Below are 17111 nucleotides of genomic sequence, written 5' to 3' on the forward strand. Positions count from 1 at the left end.
CCCCCACTATATAAACCCCTCCATCCTTCTTCATTTTCACACAACACTACCCTCTCTTTTCCCCCTTGGCCGAAACCTACACCACTCTCCCTCTCCTCCATCTCTTCTTCTTCTTCATTTATTCTTTCTTCTTTTGCTCAAAGACGAGCAACATTTTAAGTTTGGTGTGGTAAAAGCATAGCTTTTTTGTTTTTCCATAACCATTGATAGCACCTAAGGCCAGAGAAACCTCAAGAAAGAGGAAAGTGAAGGCAATTGCTTCCACCTCTGAGTCATGGGAGATGGAGAGATTCATCTCAAAATCCCATCAAGACCACTTCTATGAAGTTGTGACCAAGAAGAAGGTGATCCCTGAGGTCCCTTTCATGCTCAAGAAAAATGAGTATCTGGAGATCCGACATGAGATCCAAAGAAGAGGTTGGGAAGTTCTTACCAACCCCATTCAACAAGTTGGAATCTTAATGGTTCAAGAGTTCTATGCCAATGTATGGATCACTAGAAACCATGATCAAAGTATGAACCTGAATCCAAAGAATTATCTTACAATAGTTCGGGGGAAATGCTTAGATTTCAGTCCGGAAAATGTAAGGTTGGCATTCAACTTGCTTATGATGCAAGAAGACGCACGCCCCTACACTAGAAGGGTCAACTTTAATCAAAGGTTGGACCAAGTCCTCATGGACATATGTATTGAAGGAGCTCAATGGAAAAGAGACTCAAAAGGCAAGCCGGTTCAATTAAGAAGACTGGACCTTAAGCTTGTGGCTAGAGGATGGTTGGAGTTCATCCAATGCTCTATCATCCCCACTAGCAACCGATCCGAAGTAACTGTGGATCGGACTATCATGATCCATAGCATCATGATTGGAGAGGAAGTAGAAGTTCATGAAGTCATCTCTCTAGAACTCTACAAAGTAGCCGAAAAGCCCTCCACCTTGGCAAGGCTAGCTTTTCCTCATCTTATTTGCCATCTATGCTACTTAGTTGGAGTTGTCATAGAAGGAGACATCCTCATTGAAGAGGACAAGCCCATCACTAAGAAAAGGATGGAGCAAACAAGAGATGCATGAGGAAGCTCATCATCAAGAAATCCCTGAGATGCCTCAAGGGATGCATTTTCCTCCAAACAACTATTAGGAACAACTAAACACTTATCTAGAAGGATTGAGTCATGACATGAACCAATTAAGGGTGGAACACCAAGAGCACTCCATCATTCTCAATGAGATTAGAGAAGATCAAAGAGCTTTGAAAGAGGAGCAAAAAAGGCAAGGAAGAGACATAGAGGAGCTCAAGAACACCATTGGTTCTTCAAGAAAAAGGTGCCACCCTCACTAAGGTGGATTCATTCCTTAACTTCCTTGTTCTTATCTCTCTATTTTTCGACTTTATGCTTTATGTTTGTCAATGTTTTGATCTTTACTACATGATCATTAGTATTTAGTAACTATGTCTTAAGGCTATGAATAATTCCATGAATCCTTCACCTTTCTTAAATGAAAAATTTTTTTAATACAAAAGAACAAGAAGTACATGAGTTTCGAATTCATCCTTGAAATTAGTTTAATTATATTGATGTGGTGGACAATACTTTTTGTTTTCTGAATGAATGCTTGAACAGTGCATATTTTTGATCTTGTTGTTTATGAATGTTAAAATTGTTGGCTCTTGAAAGAATGATGAAAAAGAGAAATGTTATTGATGATCTGAAAAATCATAAAATTGATTCTTGAAGCAAGAAAAAGCAGTGAAGAACAAAGCTTGCAAAAAAAAGAAAGAATTGGCAAAAAAAAATTTTTTTAAAGAAAGAAAAAAAGCAAGCAGAAAAAGCCAATAGCCCTTAAAACCAAAAGGCAAGGGTAAAAAGGATCCAAGACTTTGAGCATCAATGGATAAGAGGGCCCAAGGAAATAAATCCAGGCCTAAGCGGCTAAATCAAGCTGTCCCTAACCATGTGCTTGTGGCATAAAGGTCCAAGTGAAAAGCTTCAGACTGAGTGATTAAAGTCGTGATCCAAAACAAAAAGAGTGTGCTTAAGAGCTTTGGACACCTCTAACTAGGAACTTTAGCAAAGCTGAGTCACAATCTGAAAAGGTTCACCCAATCATGTGTTTGTGGCATTTATGTATCCGGTGGTAATACTGGAAAATAAAGTGCTTAGGGCCACGGCCAAGACTCATAAAGTAGCTATGTCCAAGAATAAACATACTTAACTAGGAGAATCAATAACACTATCTGAACTCTGAGTTCCTATGGATGCCAATCATTCTAAACTTTAAAGGATAAAGTGAGATACCAAAATTGTTCAGAAGCAAAAAGCTACAAGTCCCGCTCATCTAATTAGAACTAATATTCATTGATATTTTGAGATTTATAGTATATTCTCTTCTTTTTATCCTATTTGATTTTCAGTTGCTTAGGGAAAAGCAACAATTTAAGTTTGGTGTTGTGATGAGCGGATAATTTATGTTTTTTGGCATTGTTTTTAGGTAGTTTTTAGTAGAATCTAGCTACTTTTAGGGATGTTTTTATTAGTTTTTATGCAAAATTCACATTTCTGGACGAGTTTGTGTGTTTTTATGTGATTTTAGATAATTTCTGGCTAAAATTGAGGGACCTGAGTAAAAATCTGATAGGAGGCTGAAAAAGGACTACAGATGCTGTTGGATTCTGACATCCCTGCACTCGAAATGGATTTTTTGGAGCTACAAAACTCCAAATGGCGCGCTCTCAATTGCGTTGGAAAGTAGACATCCAGGGCTTTCCAGAAATATATAATAGTTTATACTTTATTCGAGTTTAGATGACGCAAATTGGTGTTCAACGCCAGTTCCATGCTGCATTTTGGAGTAAAACGCCAGAAACACGTCACAAACCAGAGTTAAACGCCAAAAACACGTTACAACTTGGCGTTTAACTCCAAGAGAAGCCTCTGCACGTGTAAAGCTCAAGCTCAGCCCAAGCACACAGCAAAGTGGGCTCCGGAAGTGGATTTCTGCACTTAGACTTATTTCTGTAAACCCTAGTAGCTAGTCTAGTATAAATTGAACTTTTTACTATTGTATTAGACGTCCTTTGACCACGTCTTTGGATGGATCTTTAATCAGTGTATGCGATTTTAGACCTTCATGCGGGCTGGCCATTCGGCCATGCCTGGACTATCACTTATGTATTTTCAACGGTGGAGTTTCTACACACCATAGATTAAGGTGTGGAGCTCTGCTGTTCCTCGAGTATTAATGCAATTACTATTATTCTTCTATTCAATTCAGCTTATTCTTATTCTAAGATATTCGCTGCACTTCAACATGATGAATGTGATGATCCGTGACACTCATCATCATTCTCACCTATGAACACGTGCCTGACAACCACTCCCGTTCTACCTTAGATCGAGCGCATGTCTCTTAGCCTCCATTCCGAAAGATCGGAGTCTTCGTGGTATAAGCTAGAACCATTGGCGGCCATTCCTAAGATCCGGAAAGTCTAAACCTTGTCTGTGGTATTCTGAGTAGGATCTGAGATTGGATGACTGTGACGAGCTTCAAACTCGTGAGTGTTGGGCGTAGTGACAGACGCAAAAGAATCACTGGATTATATTCCAACATGATCGAGAACTGACAGATGATTAGCCGAGCTGTGACAGAGCATTTGGACCATTTTTACTGAGAGGATGGGAAGTAGACAACGGTGACGCCCTACATACAGCTTGCCATAGAAAGGAGTAAGAATGATTGGATGAAAGCAGTAGGAAAGCATAGATTCAGAAGGAACAAAGCATCTCCATACACTTATCTGAAATTTCCACCAATGATTTACATAAGTATCTCTATCTCTATTTTATGCTTTATTTATCTTTATATTAAAAAATCATCTTAACCATTAGAATCCGCCTGACTGAGATTTACAAGATGACCATAACTTGCTTCATACCAACAATCTCCGTGGGATCGACCCTTACTCACGTAAGGTTTATTACTTGGACGAGCGAATGCACTTGCTGGTTAGTTGTGCGAAGTTGTGACAAAGTGTGATTCACGTTTGAGAGCTCCAAGTCTTTGGCGCCATTGTTGATGATCACAATTTCGTGCATCATCTCTCCTCAAGATGGAAACCACAATTGCGTGTTTTGCTCTGAAATTTTGAATTCACCTCTTAGTCCTCTTCAAACTCTTGCTCTGACTCTTCGATTTCTCTTTTGCCCCTGTCATCGAAGCCTCCGTCGCACCATCATCATCGTCAACGTGAGTTCTCTACTCTAGGATCTGAATTGGAAACTCTTAAGGTACTTAGCACACAATCTATTGTTTTATGCCTGTGTTCTTGTGTCTAAAGTTAATCTAGTTGAATTGAATCCATGTCTTCTGGAAATTGTGCCTTTTGTTAATCTCATGCTTCACTACTTATTTCAATCATTTTGAAAATGGAAAGGTTGATTTGATAGGTTCACAAGTCTTTCATGCTAGTTTTGTTATCTGATTATACCTTAAGCAATTCATTAACATCATGCAATGGAGTTTCTTATTGCAGATCAAAAAAGAGAAACTAACAGCACAAGCAACTTCTCTTAGTTTTTGCTGAATTTGTTTATTTATTTGGCTTATCAATCATAGCTAAAAAATTATAATTAATGAATTTTCGTTGTTATGCCAAGGAATGCATATGTTGTGTTTGATGAATGATGATGAATCCAAATTTTTTTAGTACAAGTTTTTTTAATGGAAGTTCTTTATTCTTTTGGAAGTGCATTTAAGGTGTTTGAAGAAATGCCTCACAAAACTTTATGTTACTATATATCTTATATCTTAGAGGAACATGGACATAATACAATATAAGAGAGTACGATTTGAGAATATATAAAATGAAGATTAATTTTTGTATCTGGTAAGTATGTCTCACAGAACTCTGTATTTTTATTTTCCCTTTATCCTTATTTTTTGAAGATTAATTTTTGTATCTGGTAAGTTAGTGGAACACAAGGAAGTTTATATAGGCAAATGGATTTGTAAACTCCAAAGTCACGCAAGTTACTATGGTTTGATAGATAGGCAAGACAAAGGTTTTCTTGAGAGCTGGTCAAATGGCTGAGTTGGATGCAAGAAGAGCAGAAGTTCTTAGAAGTGCATCCAGAAGAATCATTCAGAGACAAATAAGAACCCATGTTACATGGAAGGAATTCTTTGAATTGCATCAAGCTACAGTTTGCTTGCAATCTAATTTGTGAGGTATCATTGAGTTGTCATGCATGTACAATATTAATCTTGTGAATTACGTAAATGTGTTTAGTGTCGTTAGGTTCTTTTATCCTTTATTCTTAAAATTGATTCTCCTTTCTTATAAGTGTAGAATATATACAATTAAAGTTCTATTTGTATTCTACTAAAATTCAAAATTTTTGTCATCATAAAATTGGTGGATCAACTTTTTTTAACAATTTTACTAATCAAATATGAGAGTTCAGATTTATTAACTAAAATTAAAAAAAACTTATATCTATATTTAAAAAAAACACAAAATTGTCACCGTAGTGTATTACACACGATGTTACTCCATTTCTTAAAAATTCAACCTCGTTGTAACCGTTTAGTTATTGCAGCAAGTTCAAGTTCACAATTTTTCAGCACGGAACGTGAAATTTTGTTGAATTGAATTCATGACCATTGCACTCTGCAGGGTAAAAGTGGAGATTACCAAGAATTGGTTGGCATAATTATTTTGCTAATTATAAACTCCAGCATTAGTTTCATAGAGAAAACAATTCTGGTAATGCAACTGCAGCACTTATGGCAAGACTGGCTCCAAAAGCAAAGGTTTTCTTTTCTTTTACTTGTCTGTTTTACATTCATTCAGATTTTTAACAAATATAGTAGGACAAATATTCTGGTATATAGTAGGACAAATATTCAAAATGTATATATTATCTTTGTAATTAGTTTGGTAAAGGTTTGGCGTTAATAATTGTGGTGGGTTCATTGTTTTGTGTGAGTGCATATATCTCTTTTGGTTTTCTTAGGTACACGCCTGGTTGTGTCTGTATGGGGTGACGAGCCATATGATGTGAATGATTTTATTAAAATAATTCTTTGGAGATATGGTTGTTTGAATGATAAGTGAAATGTTATAATTATTAAGTGTATGTTACACTTGCCTTCTTTCCCTCTATTGCGAAAGTCCTGAATGAAGTTTCATATGCTACATATAAGTTGCTGTTGATGGTATTTGGAAAGTGTGTCCTCGGGCTAGTGGACCCATTCAGTTTCTTGGCTTTAATGGTGAATATTACCATTCTGTTTGCTTACACATTGATGTTAGATTCCCATTGCATTGACAACTTATCATCCTTCATTGTATTCTCCCATAGGTGAATTAATCTGCCCTGCATACCATGAGCTATGTAACACAGCCCCAATGGCTGTGTCTGGGCAATGTCCCAATGCGTGTAACTTCAATGGAGATTGTGTTGAGGGACGTTGCAATTGCTTTCTTGGATTTCAAGGTCATGATTGTAGTAAACGTGAGCTCTTATGTTATGTTGTATTTCCACATACTTATTATTAGTTAATGATTGTTGTTTTACTCTTCCCTCTGTTAACAATTGTTGACTTATTCCAGATTCCTTCCCCAGCAACTGCAATGGAAATGGCATCTGTCTCTCAAATGGAGTTTGTGAATGTAAAGCTGGCTACACTGGCTCGTATGATAAATGTCTATCCTATTTGGCTTGTGATATCACTTGTTGGCCCATAAATGCCAACCCGACACATCCTTTCGGATGTCGCCTTTCTGCCACATTTGAGGATATAGCGCTTGGCACGGATTTGTTTCGAGGATATAGTGCCTGGAACACTATTGTTCTGAGGATATAGTGTATGGCACACTTGCATGCTCTGAGAATATAGTGCCTAGCACACTCTTGTGGCAGAGAAGGAAAACAACAACATTTGTTTCATCATAAATCATTCATAGAATATAGTGCCTGACACACTTTCAGCATCCAACAAGTCCATTAAGATTAAATCATCATCAGTCACCACCAGTTTCTCTTCTCAATCCATTCTCAACTCTCAAGTCTCAACATTCCAAAGATATAGTGCCCGACACACTATCGTTCCGCTGATATAGTGCCTGGCACACTATCATTCTAATATCCATCAAGCTCATCATTCCTTTTCAAGTTCTCAACTCATCATAACCATCATCAGTTTTAATTTCACAAGTTTACCATCAACTCTTAAGTTCCCATAATCATCGTCAATATAGTACTCCAATGGACTACTTACAATTTCAGAAACCTAGGCCTCCCATCTTCTAAACTCATACAGAATTTCACCAATTAAGTCACTAGCTCTCCTCTATTAATCTTAAGACCTAATTACTAGATAGTAGTCTTAAACGGTAATTAAAGAAGTTTAGAATGCTAGAGAACCCTTGAAAACAAAAAAAAAATTATTTTTCAGCAAAACGGGGTCTGTGTATACACACACTCCTGCCGTGCGTACGCACATGTTAAAAAAAAGCGTGTCTGCATACGCGGAACCCTTCTCGCATTTGCGAGTATTCCAACCCGAATGGAATATTTGCGTCGCATGTACTGTGTTGCGTATGCGACCCTTAGCAGACTTGGAAAAATTTTAAGCTGCAAAATTTTCAAATTTTTGCACCGAACTTTAAACGTTCATAACTTACTCTACAAAACTCCATTTTCCTCAAACTTTATATCATTTTAAAGCTCTTGAAATTATCTTAAATTTGAAATAAAAACACTGAATTTCAAAATCTGAGACTCAAGTTTTGATCCGCTAAAATTCGTTAAAAATAAGGTTTTACACAAAAATATCAAAGTTCTCTAGTTTCCAAATTCCAAAACTAATCCAAACCAAAACCTACTCAATTTCATCACAAAACACTACCACATACTACACTTTACCATTCTATTTCACTTCAATCACTTCATCACTTATTTAACTCAATTTCTTTTTCCATCTCTTCCCAGTACCATTCAACCAAATCCAAAATTCCCAACTCAAGATCTCAGCCATCAGCAGTTTGTACAATTTTACTCATCATAAACATCATTCATCATATCTCACCATAAATCCTCATAATTATCATTATTGAATCTCAATCTCAATAATCAATACCCTTCACCAACAACAACATCATAATTCATCAATTCATTACAATCATCAAAATCATCATACATCAACAACCAAATTAGGGGCAAAAATATAATCCTATCCTATCCTAAGTTCTACTAGCCAAGTATCCAGAAATAGTATATATTACATAGAGAAAACTGAAACCTTACCTAGGCCAATTCCCACGTAACTCAAAACACCAAGCAAAGGCCACCAAACTCACTCTAACAACACCAAACCTTAATCTAACATCATATAACACACAAAAATCAACACTATGACTAACCAAAATATCAAATAATAAGTTTTGAAGAGACTTACCTTACCCAATGAGATTAGGGACAAAATTTAATAATATTCCAATGCTAGATCACCCATAAATAACCAAAATCATAAAAATCTATTCAAAACCAAACCTAAAAATGCGAAATTACTTAGCTCAAAAAATTAGAGTATGAGATATGAGTTCTTACCAGAAAAGCTTTTTTAGAAATGATGGACTTGGCAACAGTTTTGCGTGATCGCAAACGGCTCATTAATCGGAGCTTCGTACCTCAAGATATGGCCAAAAGAAGGAGGAGACAAATAGTAACTTCTCCTCTCTTCTTCCTTCTCTAAAAACAGCGCTCCTCACTCTTTGTATGTGCTGAAATGAGCTAAAAGCTCATTAAATATGTATTTATATGTTGAGCCTTGGGCCCTACTAGAAGTGTCAATTTAGCCCAAACCTTAGGCTAGCCCTCAACCTTCCAAAATAATTCTAGCCCACGACCCCAAAAATTAAAAAACATATTTTGTAAGCCCAGCCCTAATTAAGCCCTCCCAACAAAAATCAAAATAGGGCCAGCCCTATAAGCCCTAAAAGCCCCAAATCTGATCTCCTCCTCCCTGACCCGAGAACAAGATGTTGAAACGGTGAGGCTGAAGATATGAAACAGCGCGATGCTCTTCCTCCTCCTCTTCTGCATTCTACTTCTGTGTTCTGCTCCACCTATGATGGTGGCTGACTTCTGCGCTCTGGTTCTCCTACGACGGTGGCTATACCCAGTGGATGACGCGGTGGCTGCTCCTTCTCCCTAACGTGGTGCTCATCCTTCTTGACGCAGTGGACGAAATTAGTGGCTGCTTCTCCTCCCTCACGCGGAATCAAAGGTGGGTTTCTTCATTTTCTGTCCCTTTCTGAGTTTCTTCTTTGTTTGTTTGCATCACGCATTTTAATTCTCTTGTTAATAAACTGAAGTGGGTGGTCTCCCACCTTTTTTTTGTCCCTTTCTGTGATTTCAAAATGGTTGAACTATGAATTGTGAACTATGAACTTGAACTGTGAACTTGAACTAGGGATATCTGTTCCACCTTCAGGACCTTCTAAGAGGCACAACTCTATGGTAGATTCAACACCTCACAATTAATCATCATTTCAAACTATATGTACCCTTAACTACTATTTTGTTCCACGATTTAGGTAGAATAATTAGGTTTATATGTACAAACTCAGTTTTGGTCCAAAAGAATTATCCAATGCTATTAGGACAGTATGCCTCAATTTCGATAGAGACCATTTTGATCTTTTGAGGTAAAAAGAAAGAAGAGAAAACAAATTTAGATTTTGGGTTATGCACGCAAGGTGTTTGTGTTTATGACTCAGATAGTTTCACGTGAAAATTGTTGTGCACGCAAGGTGTTTGTTCTTTAGGACTCTGATATTTTCACATGAAAATGAGTAGCACATTTCAGAGAATGTGTTTTCACTTTAAATTCAATCAAGGAGCTTTTATTCTAGGGCCATTAGGTATAACAAATGAACTTGAGTAATGTACTGATCATGCTTGCTACCTAAAAGTAAACATCATATGACAATCATACTTCTAGGCTTTCAGTCATGGTTTAATGATTGTAATTTTAGGGTTAATGCAATTTTCCTGCTAATGAACTTGGGTTAATAAAGTTTTATCCCATATTTGCAATTTGATGATATTTAATTAAAGTGAATGACATTATCATGCAATTTGCTTTTATTATTTTAAAGTCCATTACCTAGTGAGCTTCATAGTAAGTAATCAATTTGTTTTGCAAATGACTTTGCTGTCAGGTTCTTGCCTGGAAAAGATATAGAAAATACTGTAGCTTTCGAATGTCCTAGCCTAGATAGGAAAGTGATAAACTCAGCGAAGCATCTGAGGGCACATTTGAGTCTCTACTTTCTATATATATCTATATTGGAATGTCTATAATGTCTTTATATATTTAGTGTTTAGGATTTTAGAGATTTAGGATTTTAGATTTATAATTTAAAATATTGAGATTATAATTTTAAGATTTACAAGTTTAGAAATTTACAATTTAGAATTTAAGAGTTAGTATTTTATGATTTAGAATTTTGTATTTAATTTTTAAAATTTTAGAGATTTTAGATTTAATTTAAGGTTTAAAATTTCATGAGTTCAAGATTTGTAATTTTAAGAGTTAGTGTTTTAGAATTTAAGTTTTAAAGTTTAAATTTTTTGTATTTAGAGTTTACTCATTTTTCAGTGTATGTTCTGTTCTTTTGTTATCTGTTTTGATGATGCATCTTATGTCTTGAATCTTAATTTGTTTTATTTGTTCATTTGTGTCTGCAACTATAGGTCCATAAGTTATTGTATATCTGAATTCTGAAACATTAGAATATGTCAGATTTTTCATTCAAATTAATCACACATTCTCATTCAGGTATATATGTGTAAAGTATAACATTGACTTGTCTTTCACCTCAATTCATTAGCAATTAAAATAAAAAGTCATTAGCATATGAATCTTTCTTTTTTCTGGTAACTGTAGCATAAAAAGGCAATAATTGAATGCTAAAGCCTAAATTACATGAATGATAATGATGATGAGTGTGTATTTTAGCTCCCACTTGGCTTTTGAGACTTCCACTCAATAATATGAAAGAAAATAAAGGTTTGTTTTTGTTCAAAACTCTATTTCTTGCTACAAATGACCTATGAATTATTTAAGAATGTTGTTGTTGTTGCTATAGAATTTTAATACATATTATTTGGATATGATTAGAAAATTTATAAACATGAATAATGAGATAGTTTCTAAGACTTCTGTTCAAGCTTCTGGTAGTGTTGATTCTAGTAAAAAAAATCTAATTTTTGGAGGTTTTTTAAGAAGATTGGAAAAGACAGAGATGGTATTGAAAAGTCCCAATGCAATTTTTGTAATCATAAATACAAAATTGGAAAAAATTCGAAAACTAAGAATGATTACGGGACTTCTCATATGAGTCGTCATATAGTTTCTTGTAAATCCATACCCCTCAGTATTAGATTTGATGATGATATAGAGGGTCTTCCAACCAAAATCGATCAGAATGTTCATCGGAAAAAACTCGCTCAGGCTATAGCAAAACATGATCTTGTGTTTAGCTTTGTTGAGTATGAGGGTATTAGAGATTGGATTAATTACATTAGTCCAACGATTGTAATGCCTTCTAGAAACACTTTAGTTTCAAATCTTAAAATAATTTATTCAACAGAGAAAGAGAAATTGAAGCAGGTGTCTAGGATACCTAATAGAATTTGTTTGACATCTGATGTGTAGACAACATCTACCACTGAAGGATATATTTATCTGACAGCTCATTTTGTTGATGAGAATTGACAACTAGTGAGTAAGATTTTGAAGTTTTGTCAAATGATTCTTGCTCATACTGGAACTGATCTGGAAGCAATCTTATTTAACACTTTGAAGCAATGGGATATTGATAAGAAAGTATTCTTTATTACTTTAGATAATGCTTCTGCAAATAACAACATGCAAAACATCTTAAAAACTCATCTACGTAAGCAGAATAGTTTGCTTTGCGATGGAGAATATTTTCATGTACGTTGCTTTGCTCACATTTTAAATTTGATTGTGCAAGAAGGGTTAAAGGGCTGCTGGAGCTTTATTTAAAATCAGAGAGAGTGTGAAATATGTGAAAGTTTCTGATGGAAGAATGGTGAAATTTAAAGATTGTGGGCAGCAAGCAGAAATTGAAAAAATTGTTGGTCTAAAATCAGATATTCCAACTCGATGGAATTCTACATATATGATGTTGGAAGGTGCAATTAAATTTGAAAAAATGTTTGACATCCTTAGTGTTGTAGATGGAGCTTATAAAGATTGTTCGACAAATGAAGAATGGAGCTTAGCACAAAAAAATGTGTGAATTTTTAGAGTCATTTTATGAAATTACAAACCTCATTTTGGATTCATCATATCCCATATCAAATTTGTCTTTTATGCAAGTTTGGAAAATTGAATGTTTTTTGGAAGACAATCAAACTTGTGATGATGTTGTTATTATGAACATGGCTTTCAGAATGAAGATGAAGTTTGATAAATATTGGAAGGATTATAGCACTGTCTTGGCTTTCGGGGCAATTCTTGATCCTCGATTAAAGTTAAAGTTCTTGAGGTTTTGTTACAAAAAATAGATCTTTCAACCTTTGAATTGCAGGCAAATGAAGTATTGGAAAAATTTAAAAGGTTGTATGGAGAGTATATAAATACTTTTGGTGGTTGAACAATATCTCAAAGTAGTAACCACTCTCCTAAGTTACCTGAAGAAGGAAGGCTTACAAAGAAGAGCAAAATGGTTATGAAGGTATTTAATTTTAATATAGTATTATTTTTTTCCTATTATGTTTATTCGTTACTTAAATAATCTTTATACTACATCTTTTAGGAGTTCAGAGAATTGGACTCTGAAACCCAAACTTTCAAGGATAAAGATGAATTAGAGATTTATCTAAAGGAAGGCTTGATTCACACCAATGAAGATGATTTGAAGTATGATGTGCTGAATTTTTGGAAGATTAATCGGGATAGATTTTTCACTTTGTCAGTTATGGCCAGAGATGTTTTAAGTATTCTCATCATTATGGTAGCATCTGAGTCTGCATTCAGTATTGGTGAATGTGTTTTAACAAAATACAGAAGTTCCACTCTTCATGAACATGTCCAAATGCTTATTTGCACAAGGAGTTGGTTACATGGATTTGTTCTAAATCATGATGGTAAACATTTATGCTATTTTTTTAAATAATATTTTAAATTGAGTTTCTAACTGTTTTTTAATTGGTTGATTTTAGATAATAAAATTAGTAAAATTCATAAAGAAAGAAGTGTCTACAGAAATGATGCATCCTCCTCAACATTCATGATTTTAGATGATGAATTTTCGTGTAAACTTTATTTTGATTTTTTAGAGACATTATTGACGGTAGATACTAAAGAGTAAGGATAAAGGTGATGAGATAGTGAATGCCATGTTTGATTTCTTGATGTATATAGTTAAAAGTTGGATTCAATATGATCAATGCACATTATTAACATTTATTTTTCAATTTCTTTATTTTCTACGTATAAAAATGACAAAGGGATAGAACAAACTAATGACTTTTAATAAGTTTTATTTGTGTGTTGTTGAGATAGAGAATGTATTAAAAAAAAGAAGAGGATTAGGTGGCCCGCGGGTTGGCCCTAGGGCTTTTGGCCCATAAGGCCTTTTGGCCCTGAGAGCGTTTTAAAAATTTGACCCTATTAGTTATAGGGCTGATGAGCGGATAATTTATACGCTTTTTGGCATTGTTTTTATATAGTTTTTAGTAAGTTTGAGCTACTTTTAGGGATGTTTTCATTAGTTTTTATGTTAAATTCACATTTCTGGACTTTACTATGAGTTTGTGTGTTTTTCTGTGATTTCAGGTAAATTCTGACTGAAATTGAGGGATTTGAGCAAAACTCTGAAAAAGGCTGACAAAAGGACTGCTGATGCTGTTGGATTCTGACCTCCCTGCACTCGAAATGGATTTTCTGGAGCTACAGAACTCCAAATGGCGCGCTCTCAACGGCGTTGGAAAGTAGACATCCAGGGCTTTCCAGCAATATATAATAGTCCATACTTTATTCGAAGAATGACGACGCAACTTGGCGTTGAACGCCAAGTACACACTCCTTTCTGGAGTTAAACGCCAGAAAAACGTCATAATCCGGAGTTGAACGCCCAAAGCACATCATAACTCGAAATTCAACTCCAAGAGAAGCCTCAGCTCGTGGATAGATCAAGCTTAGCCCAAGCACACACCAAGTGGGCCCGGAAGTGGATTTATGCATCAATTACTTACTCATGTAAACCCTAGTAGCTAGTCTAGTATATATAGGACACTTATCTATTGTATTAGACATCTTTTGACCACTCTAAACTCTTTATTCATTCGGTCACTTGATCATGGAGGGGGCTGGCCATTCGGCCATGCCTGAACCTTCTTTTACTTATGTATTTTTAACGGTGGAGTTTCTGCACACCATAGATTAAGGGTGTGGAGCTCTGCTGTACCTCAAAGATTAATGAAGTTCTATTTTCTTTTATTCAATTCCTCTTTTATTCTTATTCCAAGATATTCATTCGTACCCAAGAACATGATGAATGTGATGAGCTAATAACTCTCATCATCATTCTCACTTATGAGCGCGCGTGATTGACAACCACTTACGTTCTACATGCAACACAAGCTTGAATGTGTATCTCTTAGATTCCCCAACAGAATCTTCGTGGTATAAGCTAGATGGATGGCGGCATTCATCTGGGTCCGGAAAGTCCAACCTTGTCTGTGGTGTTCCGAGTAGGATCCTGGGAATCCGGAAGGTCTCACCTTGTCTGTGGTATTCCGAGTAGGATTCCGTTCATGAATGACTGTGACGTGCTTCAAACTTTAACCTGCTGTGCGTTAGTGACAAACGCAAAAGAGGGATTCTATTCCAGTAGGAGCGGGAACCAACCGGTGATTGGCCGTACTGTGACAGAGTGCGTGCATTAGCTTTCACTGCGAGGATGGGATGTAGCTATCAACCATGGGTGATGCCTCCAGACTGGTTAGCTGTGCGAGTGACAGCCGCACAGGTTATTTCCCCGAGAGGAATGAAAGTAGCCACAGCTGATAGTGAACCCTTATACAAAGCTTGCCATGGAAAGGAGTAAACTCAGGATTGAATTGAAGCAATAGGAGAGCAGGCGTCCGAGAGCTCTACAGCATCTTCATTCCGCTTATCTGAAATTCCTACCAATGAATCTACATAAGTATTTCTATCCCTTTATTTTTTTTATTTAATGATAATCACAATTACTCTTTAATCTCCCTAACTGAGATTTACAAGGTGACCATAGCTTGCTTCATACCAACAATCTCTGTGGATTCGACCCTTACTCACGTAAGGTTATTACTTGGACGACCCAGTACACTTGCTGGTTAGTTGAACGGAGTTGTGAATTCCAATAAAGAAAACCTCACACAGGTGCTGCCCCTTAGAAGCCTTCATCTCAGAATAAACAGTGTCCTAAGGGTATATTCATACTAAAGCTCAAAAGATAGATTCCATACAAACTTAAGGATGTTGAATCACAATTTCGTCCACCAAGTTTTTGGCGCCGTTGCCGGGGATTGTTCGAGTATGGACAACTGACGGTTCATCTTGTTGCTCAGATTAGGTAATTTTCTTTTCAAAAATCTTTTTCAAAATTTTTCTTTTATTTTTCGTTTTTCAAAACCTTATTTTCGAAAAAATTAATAAAAATCCAAAAAATTAGAAAATCATAAAAAATCAAAAATATTTTGTGTTCTTGTTTGAGTCTTGTGTTAATTTTTAAGTTTGGTGTCAATTGCATGCTTTTAAAATTTTTCTTGCATTTTTCGAAATTTCCATGCATTCATAGTGTTCTTCATGATCTTCAAGTTGTTCTTGATAAGTCCTCTTGTTTGATCTTGATGATTTCTTGTTTTGTGTTGTTTTCTTGTTTTTCTTGTGCATTTTTGCATTCATATTTTCCATGCATTAAAAATTTCTAAGTTTGGTGTCTTGCATGTTTTCTTTGCATCAAAAATTTTTGAAAAATATGTTCTTGATGTTCATCATGATCTTCAAAGTGTTCTTGGTGTTCATCTTGACATTCATAGCATTCTTGCATGCATCTTGTGTCTTGATCCAAAATTTTCATGTCTTGGGTCATTTTTGTGTTTTTCTTTAAAAATTTAAAAATCAAAAAAATATCTTTTCCTTATTTCCCTCCAAAATTTCGAAATTTTGGGTTGACTTGGTCAAAAATTCTCAAAATTAGTTGTTTCTTACAAGTCAAGTCAAAATTTCAATTTTAAAAATCTTATCTTTTCAAAATCTTTTTCAAAATCATATCTTTTTCAAAATTTTTTATTTATTTTCGAAAATTTCAAAAATATTTTTTTCAAATATTTTCAAAATCTTTTTCTTATCTTTATATGTAATTTTCGAAAATTCACTAATAATTAATGTGATTGGTTCAAAAATTTGAAGTTTGTTACTTTCTTGTTAAGAAAGGTTCAATCTTTAAGTTCTAGAATCTTATCTTGTAGTTTCTTGTTAGTGAAGTAAATAATTTTTAAATTTTTGAATTAAATCTTTTTATCTTTTATGTTATCTTTTTCAAAAATTTTATCTTTTTTTCAAAATTTGATTTTAAAATATCTTATCCAACTTACTATCTTCTTATCTTTTTAAATTTTGATTTCAAATCTTTTTCAATCAACTAACTAACTTTTTGTTTGTTTCTTATCTTTTTCAAAACCACCTAACTACTTTTTCCTCTTCTATTTTCGAAAATATCTCTCTCTTTTTCAAAAAATTCTTTTTAATTAATTAATTGTTTCATGTTTTAATTACATTTTATCTCTAATTTTCGAAAATCACTAACTCCTTTTCAAAATTATTTTCGAAATTTCTCTTCTCTCTTCCTCTTCTATTTAATTATTTAATTACTAACACTTCTCTTCACCTCTCTTCTTCTAAAAACCGAACCTCCTTCCTCATTCTTCTACCTCTTTCTTTTTCTACTAACATAAAGGAATCTCTATACTGTGACATAGAGGATTCCTTTTTCTTTTCTTGTTTTCTCCTCTTTCATATGAGCAG

Source organism: Arachis stenosperma, chromosome 6, assembly GCF_014773155.1.
Source record: "Arachis stenosperma cultivar V10309 chromosome 6, arast.V10309.gnm1.PFL2, whole genome shotgun sequence".
Lineage (NCBI taxonomy): Eukaryota > Viridiplantae > Streptophyta > Magnoliopsida > Fabales > Fabaceae > Arachis > Arachis stenosperma.